The sequence below is a fragment of the Carlito syrichta genome, unplaced genomic scaffold, assembly GCF_000164805.1.
Source record: "Carlito syrichta isolate Samal-C Ts95f unplaced genomic scaffold, Tarsius_syrichta-2.0.1 Scaffold304325, whole genome shotgun sequence".
Taxonomy (NCBI): domain Eukaryota; kingdom Metazoa; phylum Chordata; class Mammalia; order Primates; family Tarsiidae; genus Carlito; species Carlito syrichta.
The window spans coordinates 60,502-72,102 of record NW_007248421.1 but is presented as its reverse complement, the minus strand read 5'-3'; positions in this window follow the sequence as shown (position 1 = coordinate 72,102).

Sequence of the window (11,601 nt, the reverse complement as noted above, 5' to 3'; positions counted from 1 at the left end):
AATTTTCTATTGTCATTAAATAAATGAATCTGTGCTATGTCCCACTGTAGAAATACTTGGAGTTGCCTTTGTGAGAGGCTGCTAGATAACAATTTACTACCTTTTATTCAAAGAATCACCCTCAAAACTTTCAGTTTGGAAGTTACAATTAAAATCAGTTTATTATACAGGCACAGAGCATGCCTGTATTCCCAGCTACTTGGGAGGCTGAGGTGGGGGATTGCTTGGGGCCAAGGGTTCAAGGCTGCAGTAAGCTATAATCATGCCTGTGAATGGCCACTGCACTCCGGCCTGGTCAACACAGGGAGACTCCAACAAATAAATTAAATTAAATCAGTTTGTCTTTTTTTACTATAATATCATAATAGTCTCTTCATGTCCCTCTCACCTGGTAGCCATATAGTCCTCTTATTTTAATTACTGCTTACTTGCTTGAGATGTCTTTCCCCTGAAGGGCCCTCACAAGTGAGTTTTGTGCACACCATGTAGCTTAAGTTTTAAGAACATTCCAAACACCCATTCACATTCAATATGTCCAATCACTTTCATGTGGTGTGGCAACACACAGTCAGAAATGTAGTTCTGTTTACACGACACCATGTGCTCTTATTTTTCTCGCTTCCCTATGTGTTTCCTGTCTCATTGGTAAACCGCAGGTCTATGAACTAGTACTTGGAGGCTATAGGGCTGGGTGTACAACAGAAGCCAAGGGCCAGAGCCAAGCACAGAGCTTTAGGAATTATGATGCCAAGAGTCCAGAGTGGCGACATAGGCAATGGGGGAAAGCAGGCACATGCCTTGGTACTTGGTATCAGGTTGCAGAAGGCCCCTCAGGGTAAGCTGGGGGGCATAGGGATCTGTCAGGACCTGCAGGAGCTGCCCAGATTTCACCTGCTTCTCTAGCCCTTCCTTCACCGACCCCTTAGCACCCTGCCCTCCAGTCAGACTGATCTCTCTGTCATCCCCATGCAAGACCTCTTCTCCTATTTTTGTGGCCTTTGCACATGTCCTTTTGGCCTGAAGCACTTCCTTCCTGAGCTTCTACCCCACCATTTTCTTCCTGGCCAACTTGCATGTGTCCTTCAAATGAACACGCTCTGCCTTCTTCCACACAGCTAAAAATAAGCTTGGTGTTCAGTGGAGGCCCTGAGTCTTGAGGCTGACCACCTGGATGTGAGGTATAAGAGGAAAAGAAGACACAAAGATGAAGGAACCCTAGTTATTGGCTGAGTAACAGGAAAGATGGAGCTCCTGACAGATGAGATGGGGGAGACTGAGGGAGGAGGAGGCTCAGAGGGAACAATCAAAAGATGAGTTCTAGATGTGTTACACTGGGATGCCTGTGAAACGTCCAAATAGGCACGTCAGGTAGTCTGTTGGATATAGAAGTTTGGAATTTAAGGAAGAGGACTGGGCTAGAGGCATACATTTGGGAGTCACCAACATAAGGCTGGATTTAAAAAACATTTTTGGATGAGATTATGTGGGATGTGGCTCCCATTGGCCCTCAGCCTGGGACATCTGGTCCTTCCAAATGGGCTTGGTCCACCACTCTAACCTCACATCTTCCCTCCCAGCCTTGCATCCTTCACACCATTCCCAGCAAACCTCCCAGCATCCAGCATATGTTCATAGCTTTCCTCATTGACCTACCTGTTGACTGCACCTTATTCCTCAAGGACCAACTTATATATTCTTTTTCTCTGTAGCTTCTTCCTGGAAGAATGAATATTTGTATTCTCACTGTCTCCATAGCACTTTGACAATATGTATCGATACTCTTGGCAAATTACTTCACACTCTATTATAATACCTGTGCTGTGGATAAGTATTTTGAAAGATTGCCCAATACGTTTTCTTCTTGGCAATTCCTTCTAGCATCTTAACCCAAGTCTCTTCCCTCTTTAAAATTTAAGCTCAATACCTCAGGGTAGAAATGATACAAAAACAAAAACAAAATAAACAAACAGCAAAAACAAAGGTTAATTTCTTGACTTTGAGTTTTCAAATTTCACTACTAAAAACCCCTGGAAGCAAGAGAATGAGAAGATAAACCACAGACTGGGAGAAAATATTTGCAAAAGTAATATCTGATAATGGACTGTTAATCCAAAATATATAAAGAACTCTTAAAACGTAACAATAAGACTAAACAATTCAATTAAAAAATAGGCTGGCTGGGCATGGTGGCTCATGCCTGTAATCCCAGTACTTTGGGAGGCCGAGGTGAGAGGATTGCCTGAGCCTGTGGGTTTGAGACCCAGCCTGGGCAACTTGACGAGACCTCATCTCTACAATAAATTAAAAAAATAAACCAGGCATGGTAGTGTGCACCTGTAGTTCCGGCTACTTGGAAGGCTGAAGCAGAAGGATTGCCTGAGCCCAGTTTGTCAACACTGGGGTGGCTATGAGCATGCCACTGCACCCCATCCTGGGCAACAGAGTGAGACTCCAACGGAAAAAAAAATGGGCCAAAGACCTTAACAGACACCTCACCAAAGAAGACATAGAGATGGCAAGTAAGCATATGGAAAGATGCTCCATATCATATATCAAGTGCTGATTAAAACTACCATGAGATTCCACTACACACTTACAATGGCCAAAATCCAGAATACTGACAACACCAAATGCTGGTGAGGATGTGGAGAAACAGGAACTCTTATCACTGTTAGTGGAAATGCAAAATGGTGTAGCTACTTTGAAAGACATTTTGGCAGTTTCTTGCATAACTAGACCAACTCTTACCATACATAGATCCAGCATTCACACTCCTTGGTATTTACTCAAAAGAGTTGAAAACTTATGTCCATGTGAAAACCTTCACATGATGTTTATAGCAGCTTTATTCATAATTGCCCAAACTTGGAAACAGTCAAGATGTCCTTCAACAGGTAAATGGATATAGTATAGAAGATGGAATATTATTCAGTGATAAGAAGAAATGAGCTATCAAGCCATGTAAGAACGTGGAGAAAACTTAAGTGAATATTACTAAGTGATAGATGCCAATCCAGAAAGGCTATATACTGTATAATTTCAACTATATGATAGTCTAGAAAAGGCAAAAATATGATGACAGTAAAAAGATCAGTGGCTGCTAAGGGTTAGGAGGGAAGGAGGATGAGCAGGTGGAGCAGAGGATTTTGAGGGTAGTGAAACTACTATGTAGGATACTGCAATGGTGGAAACAGGTGATTATACATTTGTCCAGACCCACAGATGGTACAACACAGAGTGAACCCTCATGTAAACTATGAACTTTGGGTGACAAGGCTGTGTCAACATAAGTCCATCAGTTGTAATAAGTGTACCATTTTGGTACAGGATGTTGACAGTAGGGGAGTTAGTGGGGGTGCAGGGTATATGGCAAACCTTTGTAGTTTCTACTGAATGTTTCTGTGAACCTAAAACTGCTCTAGAAAATAAAGTTTGTTAAAAAAAAAAAGTTAAGCTGGGCATGGTGGCTCATGCCTATAATCCCAGCACTTTGGAAGGCTGAGGTGAGAGGATTGCCTGAGCCCACAGGTCCGAGACCAGCCTGGGCAACTTGATGAGACCTCATCACTACAATAAATCAAAAAATTAGCCAGGCATGGTGGTGTGTGCCTATAGTTCCAGCTACTTGGAAGGCTAAGGTGGAAGGAACGCCTGAGCCCAGTAGGTCGAGGCTATGGTGGCCATCAGTGGGCCACTGCACTCCAGCCTGGGCGACAGAGTGAGACTCCAACTCAAAAAAAAAAAAAGTTAAAACAAATAAAAAAAATTCATGGCAGAGAAATAGTTTGAAAGACAATAAACCTTTGACTTGCCAGAGCCATGGCCTTCAAAGAGAAAAGGTTATTTGAAATCTTTACTTGGAAGATTGGCATATGAAGAAGCTAAGTGTTGGGCATAGAGTTGAAACCTCATGGGAGGGATGTATGAAGTTGGAGCAATTATCTATCTACCCACACATATAAGCACACATACACAGAGATTTTTTTAAAAACAGAAAGCTTTCAGGAATGTGTATGAATGTGGGGAAGGCTTGAAAGGGTAGAGCCAGAGGGTTAGGATGCTAATTGTGGGGTGAGGTGAGCTACAGATAACACAGCCATGCTCCCTGAGTTCAAGAGCAAGTTGGGGTGTGGTGGGGGCATAGTAGAGTACGTAAGAAAATAATGATAATATAGTGTGGACCAATACAATTTTCCCAGAACCACCAATTTTCCTGGCAACATGTTCTTTCTGCAGGAGCAGTTATGTTCTTTTATGATCCTGTCTCTCCAGACAGCCTTGGTTGGGCCAGGGTGATCACCCAACCATAGCGAGGACAATCAGAATCTTTCCCCAGGATTTTAAAAGTCTGTGATGAGAAAGAATAAACCTGAGATAAAGGATGTCCTGGTGATGTTTGGGTCTTTGGTTTCAGTTCTTCCTGAGTACATCCATAACCCTAACCTTCTTGAGGTTTATACCCCATAGTTCCCAGGCACAGGGAAGTGGTCAAATGGATGCAATAGGACCTTGCCCTGTGTCCCAGTTTATGGGACCCAGAGGAGTCCTCACCTTTACTAGGCCTATCAGATTATCTCACAATAAGTTTGGAATGGGAGATTAGATGACTTGTCAGTGTCTATGGACTGGACTACTAAGACAAATGTGGTATCGACTGTGGGCTGAGGACACCATCATGGCAGCCATGACACACTGTGGGCAGGGAGAAGAAGAAGAGAAAAGTGGCCTGTCAGAAAGGGTGAAGAACAAAGGCAGACATGAAGAGAGAAGGGGAAATAGCCAGGTATGTGGTCCTAGAAAAGTCCTGGAAATGTTCCAGGACTGCTTCCATGGAAATCCCAATTTATTCTATGAATTATCTTTTATGCCCAAATGAGTTTGAGAGTATTTGTTATTGACAACCAAATGATCACTGAACAACATCTGAATCTCCCTACAGACTGTGAACAACTTGAGGGCAAAAGTGACAATCTTTAAAGCTAGAAACCTATCTGGAACTCCCATGAGGGAGTGAAGGAAAAACTGTCATCCACAGAATCAGAACTCCATCCAACACAATGCTCTCCAGGACTCTGGAATCCCATTCAAGAGTTTTATAAAGAGTATTGGCTTTGTGGTCTGACATCTCCAAGTCCTACTTTCCACAGTGTAACTTAGGAAGGCCACTTTATCACTTGAAGCCCCAGTTTTTGTAGTTATAATATGGGAATCACAGTCCCTGCTTCACAGGATTGATGTTGGTATAAAGTGAAATAATTTATATAGGAGGGCCTGCTCCAGTGCCTGGCAGAGAGGAAAATGTCCTGTGATTGGAAAGTATCATGATTCCTAACAGTTGCCATTGAGGACTGATACTACTCATTCAAGAAATATTTGTTGAGGAACTACTATGTCTGAGAGTGGTGAGTAAGGGAGACAAGGCACCTCAAGTACCTACCCTTGTGAAGCTTACAGTTTAAAGAAAAAGAAGTAGCTCTTCTTCAATACCTTCTATGTGCCAGCTTACCAGTTCTCCACAGCACAAAGCCACCTCTATTAGGGAAGCAATTAAGGAATAACAATTTTGATGTGTCATTATGTGGTGCCTCAGTGTAATAAAAGCAGGAGTGCATGTACTTATGGCTTCTTAGTTTCAATAGCACTGTTTGAGGGTGTTCACTGTTTATTTCTCATACTCATCCACTCAAAGTTTTGTGAAAGAGAGCCAGTCATATTTATACACTGGTTTCGCAAACATGTTAATCTCACCTGCCTACTTTTTGCTCCTACGAACTCAATCTCAGAGCACAGATCAGATAAAACATTGTGCAGATCAGGGAAAAGTTCTGTTTAGGTAGAAAGATTCATAACTGATGAGATTTTACCTTCACTCTTTGGATGCAGAATCAATTTGTTCTAGTTCTCACAGATCAATACCAGAAAACAGCCCTAGGAGTAATGATGTGTTTATTAATTAAGAGAGTCCTTAAGGAGGGCCAAAGGGAAAACCAAGAGGAAAGAAGTGAATGGTGGGGATCTAAGTTTTGGGAAGCTGCCTGAGTTGGTCCTCGACCCATGTGGCCTGGGAAGCATGAAGACCTGCTCTGCACGGTTCTCCACACTTAACCCACCTCTTTCAGAACAAGTACAGTCTGTGGCACTGAACACCCTCTGGGTCTTAACACATCTAATATGCATTGACATTGTTTCCCCTGATTATAAAAGTCATACTAGGGGGGGCCCAGAAAAAACAGAATTATATTTTGGAGGGTAGGCTTCTTGTAGTACATTTGATATTTGTTCCTCTTGATCAAATGGTCAACTAAAGTTTTTATCTGGAAATTTTGAGAAGGTTGCATCACAATTTGTGGAAGAAACGTCCCAAGGTGTGGCAAACAGGTGACTAGTTCTTCCACTGTAACAAAGCACTTGCCTACACTATGCTGAGCGTTTAGCAGTTTTTGAACAAAAATGACATGACCCCTGTGCCTCACCCTCTCTATTGACCTAATCTTGCCCCAAACAACTTTTTTTTTAGTTTCCTAGATTTAAAAAGTCCTCAAAGAGAAACGTTTTGCTGATGTGGAAGAGGTGAAACAAAAAACAGCAGAAGCACTAAAAGGCATCAAAATTGATGAGTTTAAAGAAACTGTTTTGAGCAATGGAAAAAGTGTCTTGATAGGTGTATTGCATCAAATGAAGAGTACTTTGAAGGCGACTGAAGTTTAAACATGTAAGAATAAAGACACAAATTTTCAATAAATAAATTCCGTTTAGTCCCCCTCCTATATGTTCGTTATTAACATTTTTTTAAACCTTAATTGCCTTCTTCTCTGATAATTAAACAGTGATTTTTTTTATTGTCCTGGATAGCTATGGCCAGTCCCAGGAGGTGAATGCAATTGACAAAGTCAGTTTCCCAGCCTCCCTTGCAGTTAGGAGGGGCCATGTGACCCATTTCTGGCCAATGAGATATTAGAAGGTCCACTAAGGAGTATCTGGGAAAGATTTTGCTTCAAGACCATGACATCTGAAGCTGGGGGACCAATCCTATGCCCTTAAGGCACAAACATGAGGAGAAAAGAGGTCAAGCTGAGGATGTTAGAGAAGGGTGGGTGGATATGTATTGTTTCTTAATGGTTCACTCTCACACAACAAGAAGACTAAAGATGACTGATGGTCAGTAAAATAAATGCCTACTGTTCAAGCTACTGTTGATTGGGTTTCTGTTATTTGCAGTCATATTCCTAAATGATGCAAATATGCTAAGATAGAAAATAGTCTCTGTGTAAATCATCCCTAAGACATAGCTGCTGTTAAACAGCTAAAATTGGGTACTTATTTTTTCAAGTTTTTTTTACACATATGAATACCTACAAATAATCACAAATACATATAAAATTGATGGGCTCATATAAAAAATGTATCATGTTCTATAACTTTTTTTTACTTAACAAAATACCATGATATATTTCTATGTCAGTGCAGTTTTTTTTTTTTTAATGACTCAATCTATTGCTAGACATTTAGGCTATGCCCAATGTTTTCTCATTATAAGCAAGGCTGAGATAATTATCCTTGAACATACATCTGTGTGCACTTGTCTGATTGTTTATTCTGGATAAATTATTAGACATGGACAAAGGGTATGCACATATTAAATGTTGACACATCTATCTATAAAATGTTTACTGAGGGGCTAGTACGTGTGGCACATTTATGCTTGGTGATCAAACAGACGTGTCCCCTGCCTGGGCGGAGCTTTTGGTTTGGTGGGGAGACTGCCAGTTGAACAGGTAAACAAATAGTGGATATTGTAAGTTGTGATGAGTGATAAGCAAGAAATGAACTAATGGGGTATGGAAACAATGGGGACCTACTTAAATAGATGACCAGTGAAAGCCTCCCAGGAGGTGACATTTAAGCTGAAAGTTTAAGGATGGGAAAAGCTCAGGCACTGTAAAGACTGAAAGGAGAGGTCAGGCAAGGTCATCCAAGGAAGAAAGAGCTTTAATATTTAAGGTTCTAAATGGAAGCCAATGTGGTTAGAGCAGGTGAAAGGAGGATGGAGGAGGGGCAGGCTAGGTCCACACAGCACAGACCTTACAGGTTATGCTGGAGCATTTGAATTTTATTTTATTGTGTGGAAAGTCATTGGAGGGCTTTAAGCAAGGGAGTTTCTGCTACATTTTATCATTATTATTTTTTAATGATCCCTCTGACTGCTATTTTCCATTTTTGGGGTGAGGTGAAGCCAGGAGACCAGCAAGGAAGTTGTTGGAGTGGTCTGGGCCAGATAATCTGGTTTGGAGTAGGGTATATGAAAATATACAAATTTGTATGTTCTATTTGTATACGGATATACAAACGGGTCAATGGAGGAAATGGCTCCTCCTACTATATATAATATCTATATAATATACAATATATATACCTATTTATAGGAATATTTGTATAGAAATATACAAATAGATCAATAGATAAAAACAAAACACTTATAAATGGAACTTAATGCATGATAAAAGTATAGATTACTACACTAATGGCTCGTGGTTTTATTTACTGAAGTTTTATATTTTAATATCTGTTAAAGAAATATTCCCTCATTATTCTTTCATTTAAAAAATTTCCTGTGTTTTTTCCCAATATTTACTTAACATGATAAGTTTCAGAATAATTTTGTTTCCCCATCCCCTAAATCATATATATACAATCCTCCATTGACCTGTTTGCATATCCATATACAAACAGAACATACAAATTTGTATATTCTCATATACCCTACTCCAAGTCATATTATCTGGCCCAGACCACTCCAACAACTTCCTTGCTGGTCTCTTGGCTTCACCTCACCCAAAAAATGGAAAATAGCAGCCAGAGGGATTATTAAACAATAATAATGATAAAATGTAGCAGAAACTCCCTTGCTTAAAGTCCTCCAATGACTTTACACACAACATACACACACACACACACACACACACACACACATATATAAATCTAAATTCCACTAAGTCTATAAACTGAGTTGGGAAGATATGACATCGTTGCAATATTGAGATTTCCTGCCTAGGGATTTGTGATATTTTTTTCCAATTATTAGGACCTTCTTTTATGTCCTTCAGCAAAGTTTTATAGTTTTCTTTTTATGAACCTTGTCATTTCTTGTTAAGTGTATGCCTAGTACATGTCTTATAGTGTTAATTGCTAATGTGAATACAATTTTTTTCTATCAGACTTTCTCAATGAAAATCACTGACACTTAGTGTTGTACTGGGGGAACCTAAAATAATACCTCCCTCCCTCTTCTGAGTTTGAAACAAACTGAGGTGTAGATATAGGACAGAGACATAGGACAGAAAAATATTACCTGAATTATCGATAAAGCTGAGAAATTCATTCTTTTTTATTTTTATTCTTTGGTAAACACTTAAATCACGAGCAAATAATGACAATTTTATCTCTTTCCAATATTTACATTTCCTATTTTTCTTATCTTATTGCACTGGCTTTAATTATAGTAGGCATCCTTTGATTCTGACTTAAATGAGAACACCTTTAGTGTTTCACCATTAAATACATTTGGTGTGGCTTCTGATACATTTCACCATATTAAAAAGTTTAATTTTTTTTCTTAGCTTACTAAGAGTTTTTAGAAACTTATAAGTCATTGGTTTTGAAGTTTAAAAAATACTTTCAAAGTATCTATTCTGTGGATAATATCTTATGATTTATTTTCTTTTAACAATCCAATGAATTTACAGATTTCCTAATGTTGATTTTTTTTCTTGCGCTTCTGGAATAAATCTTGCTTGATCATAGTAGACTTTGACCTGCTTTATAGAAAGCTCAAATTGCTAAAATGTTATTTAATAGTTTTACAACTACCATATACTTAAGTGAGTTGATCTATAGCAGTGATTCATATATTGAAGATTAATCAATGAGTTTGAAAAGGCAGTCCTAGCTCGGATGAGTTTGGGGAATGCCGGGTTAAACAACCTGAACAGGGTTTCAACAGAGACCTTAATATAGTAAGACTTACTGTAATTCTCCAAAAGATAGACTACCAATGGCATTCAGCACTTTCTCAAGTTATTTGACTGTCAAACCCTTTTTTCAAAAGACACATATTAAATTACCTGGGAGTGGTGCTCTATACTAGTTATCTGCAGTTCTCTTTTTTGTGTTACCTCTGTTGAATTTTGATATCAGGGTTATGCTAAACTTGGGAAACAAAACAAGAAATTTTTTTTTTCTCTCTCTCTACAAAATGGGAAATTTTCTCTCTCTCTCTCTCTTTCTTTTTTAACTAACAGCTTAAATAACATAGTGATTGCCTGTTCCCTGATGGGATGATAGAACTTGCTGTAAAACCATCTGAACCGGTGGCAATTCTGAGTGATAAAGACACTTGGAATGCACACACTTGCATGGCTTCCCCACAGGATATTTTCCCCAGCAGCCAATTCCGCTTGGCACCCTTTTCTTTAGAACCAAAAAACTATTTTGGAAAAGCCTAGAAAGTGTGAAAATGAGACTTAGCTGCATTAGCAAACTGACGCCGATCACTCCTGCATGGTCCTCAGCTCCTAAATGCACCTAGTAGCATACTCGGCCGGGTGCGGTGGCTCAAGTCTGTAATCTCAGCACTTTGGGAGGCCAAGGTGAGGGGACTGCCTGAGCCCATGGGTTCGAGAACAGCCTGGGCAACTTGGCGAGACCTCATCTCTACAATAAATCAAAAAATTAGAGGCCTGGTAGCACGCATCTGTAGTTCCGGCTATTTGGAAGGCTGAGTTGGAAGGACTGCCTGAGCCCTGCAGGTTGACGCTGGGGTGGCCATGAGCAGCCACAGTACTCCAGCCTGGCGATGGAGTGAGAGTCCAACTCAAAAAAAAAAAAAGCATTATACTCGCCTCTACCTGGGGTGCTGACTGGGGTTATGTGGGCATATTTGGTTAAGGGTTCAGAGTCCGCTCCTGCCTTCTCTACCAGCCGCTCTAGTTCCGGGTCAGGGTTCTTATCCAGTTCCCTTTTATCCTCTGGCTTGAACCGTTCCCCAACTACTACAGGGTAGGACTATTGCTTAAGCCTCTCTTTCTTGCTCGCCCGAGGCCGGCCCCATAAACCTGGCTAGAGACCTCAGTGGGTCAATTATTGTCCAGCATAAGGGGAGGCCAAGAATTGCTGGGGGAGCGGGGTTGGTTTGAGAGGACTGTCAGCTGGGGTGGTGAGATGAGCTGGGAATCTCGGGTTCTGGGAGAGCTAGGAGGGCTGGCAGGGCGGGGTGTTCCTAGAGGAGGCCAACTTTCAGCCCGGGGGCGCGGGGGCTTCCAGGGATCTGCAGTGGAGCCGAGGACTGGGCTAGGGTACAGTGAGGCCTAGGAGAGTCGAGCGGGCTGAGGGTTTCCGGAAAGACCAACCTGGGGGCGGGGATCGTCCATGCCCCCGGCTCCAGAGGCCTGGGGCTCCCGGGGGGCTCTGAGGCTGGACTGGGGCCGCCGGCTGGATCGTGAGGCCCGGGTCGCCGCGCCGGGGCCCTGCCTGAGCCTCGCGGGCCGGGCCGCGCGGGAGGCCGGGCAGGCGGGGTGCCGGTCGGGGCGGCGGCGTGGGCTCCGG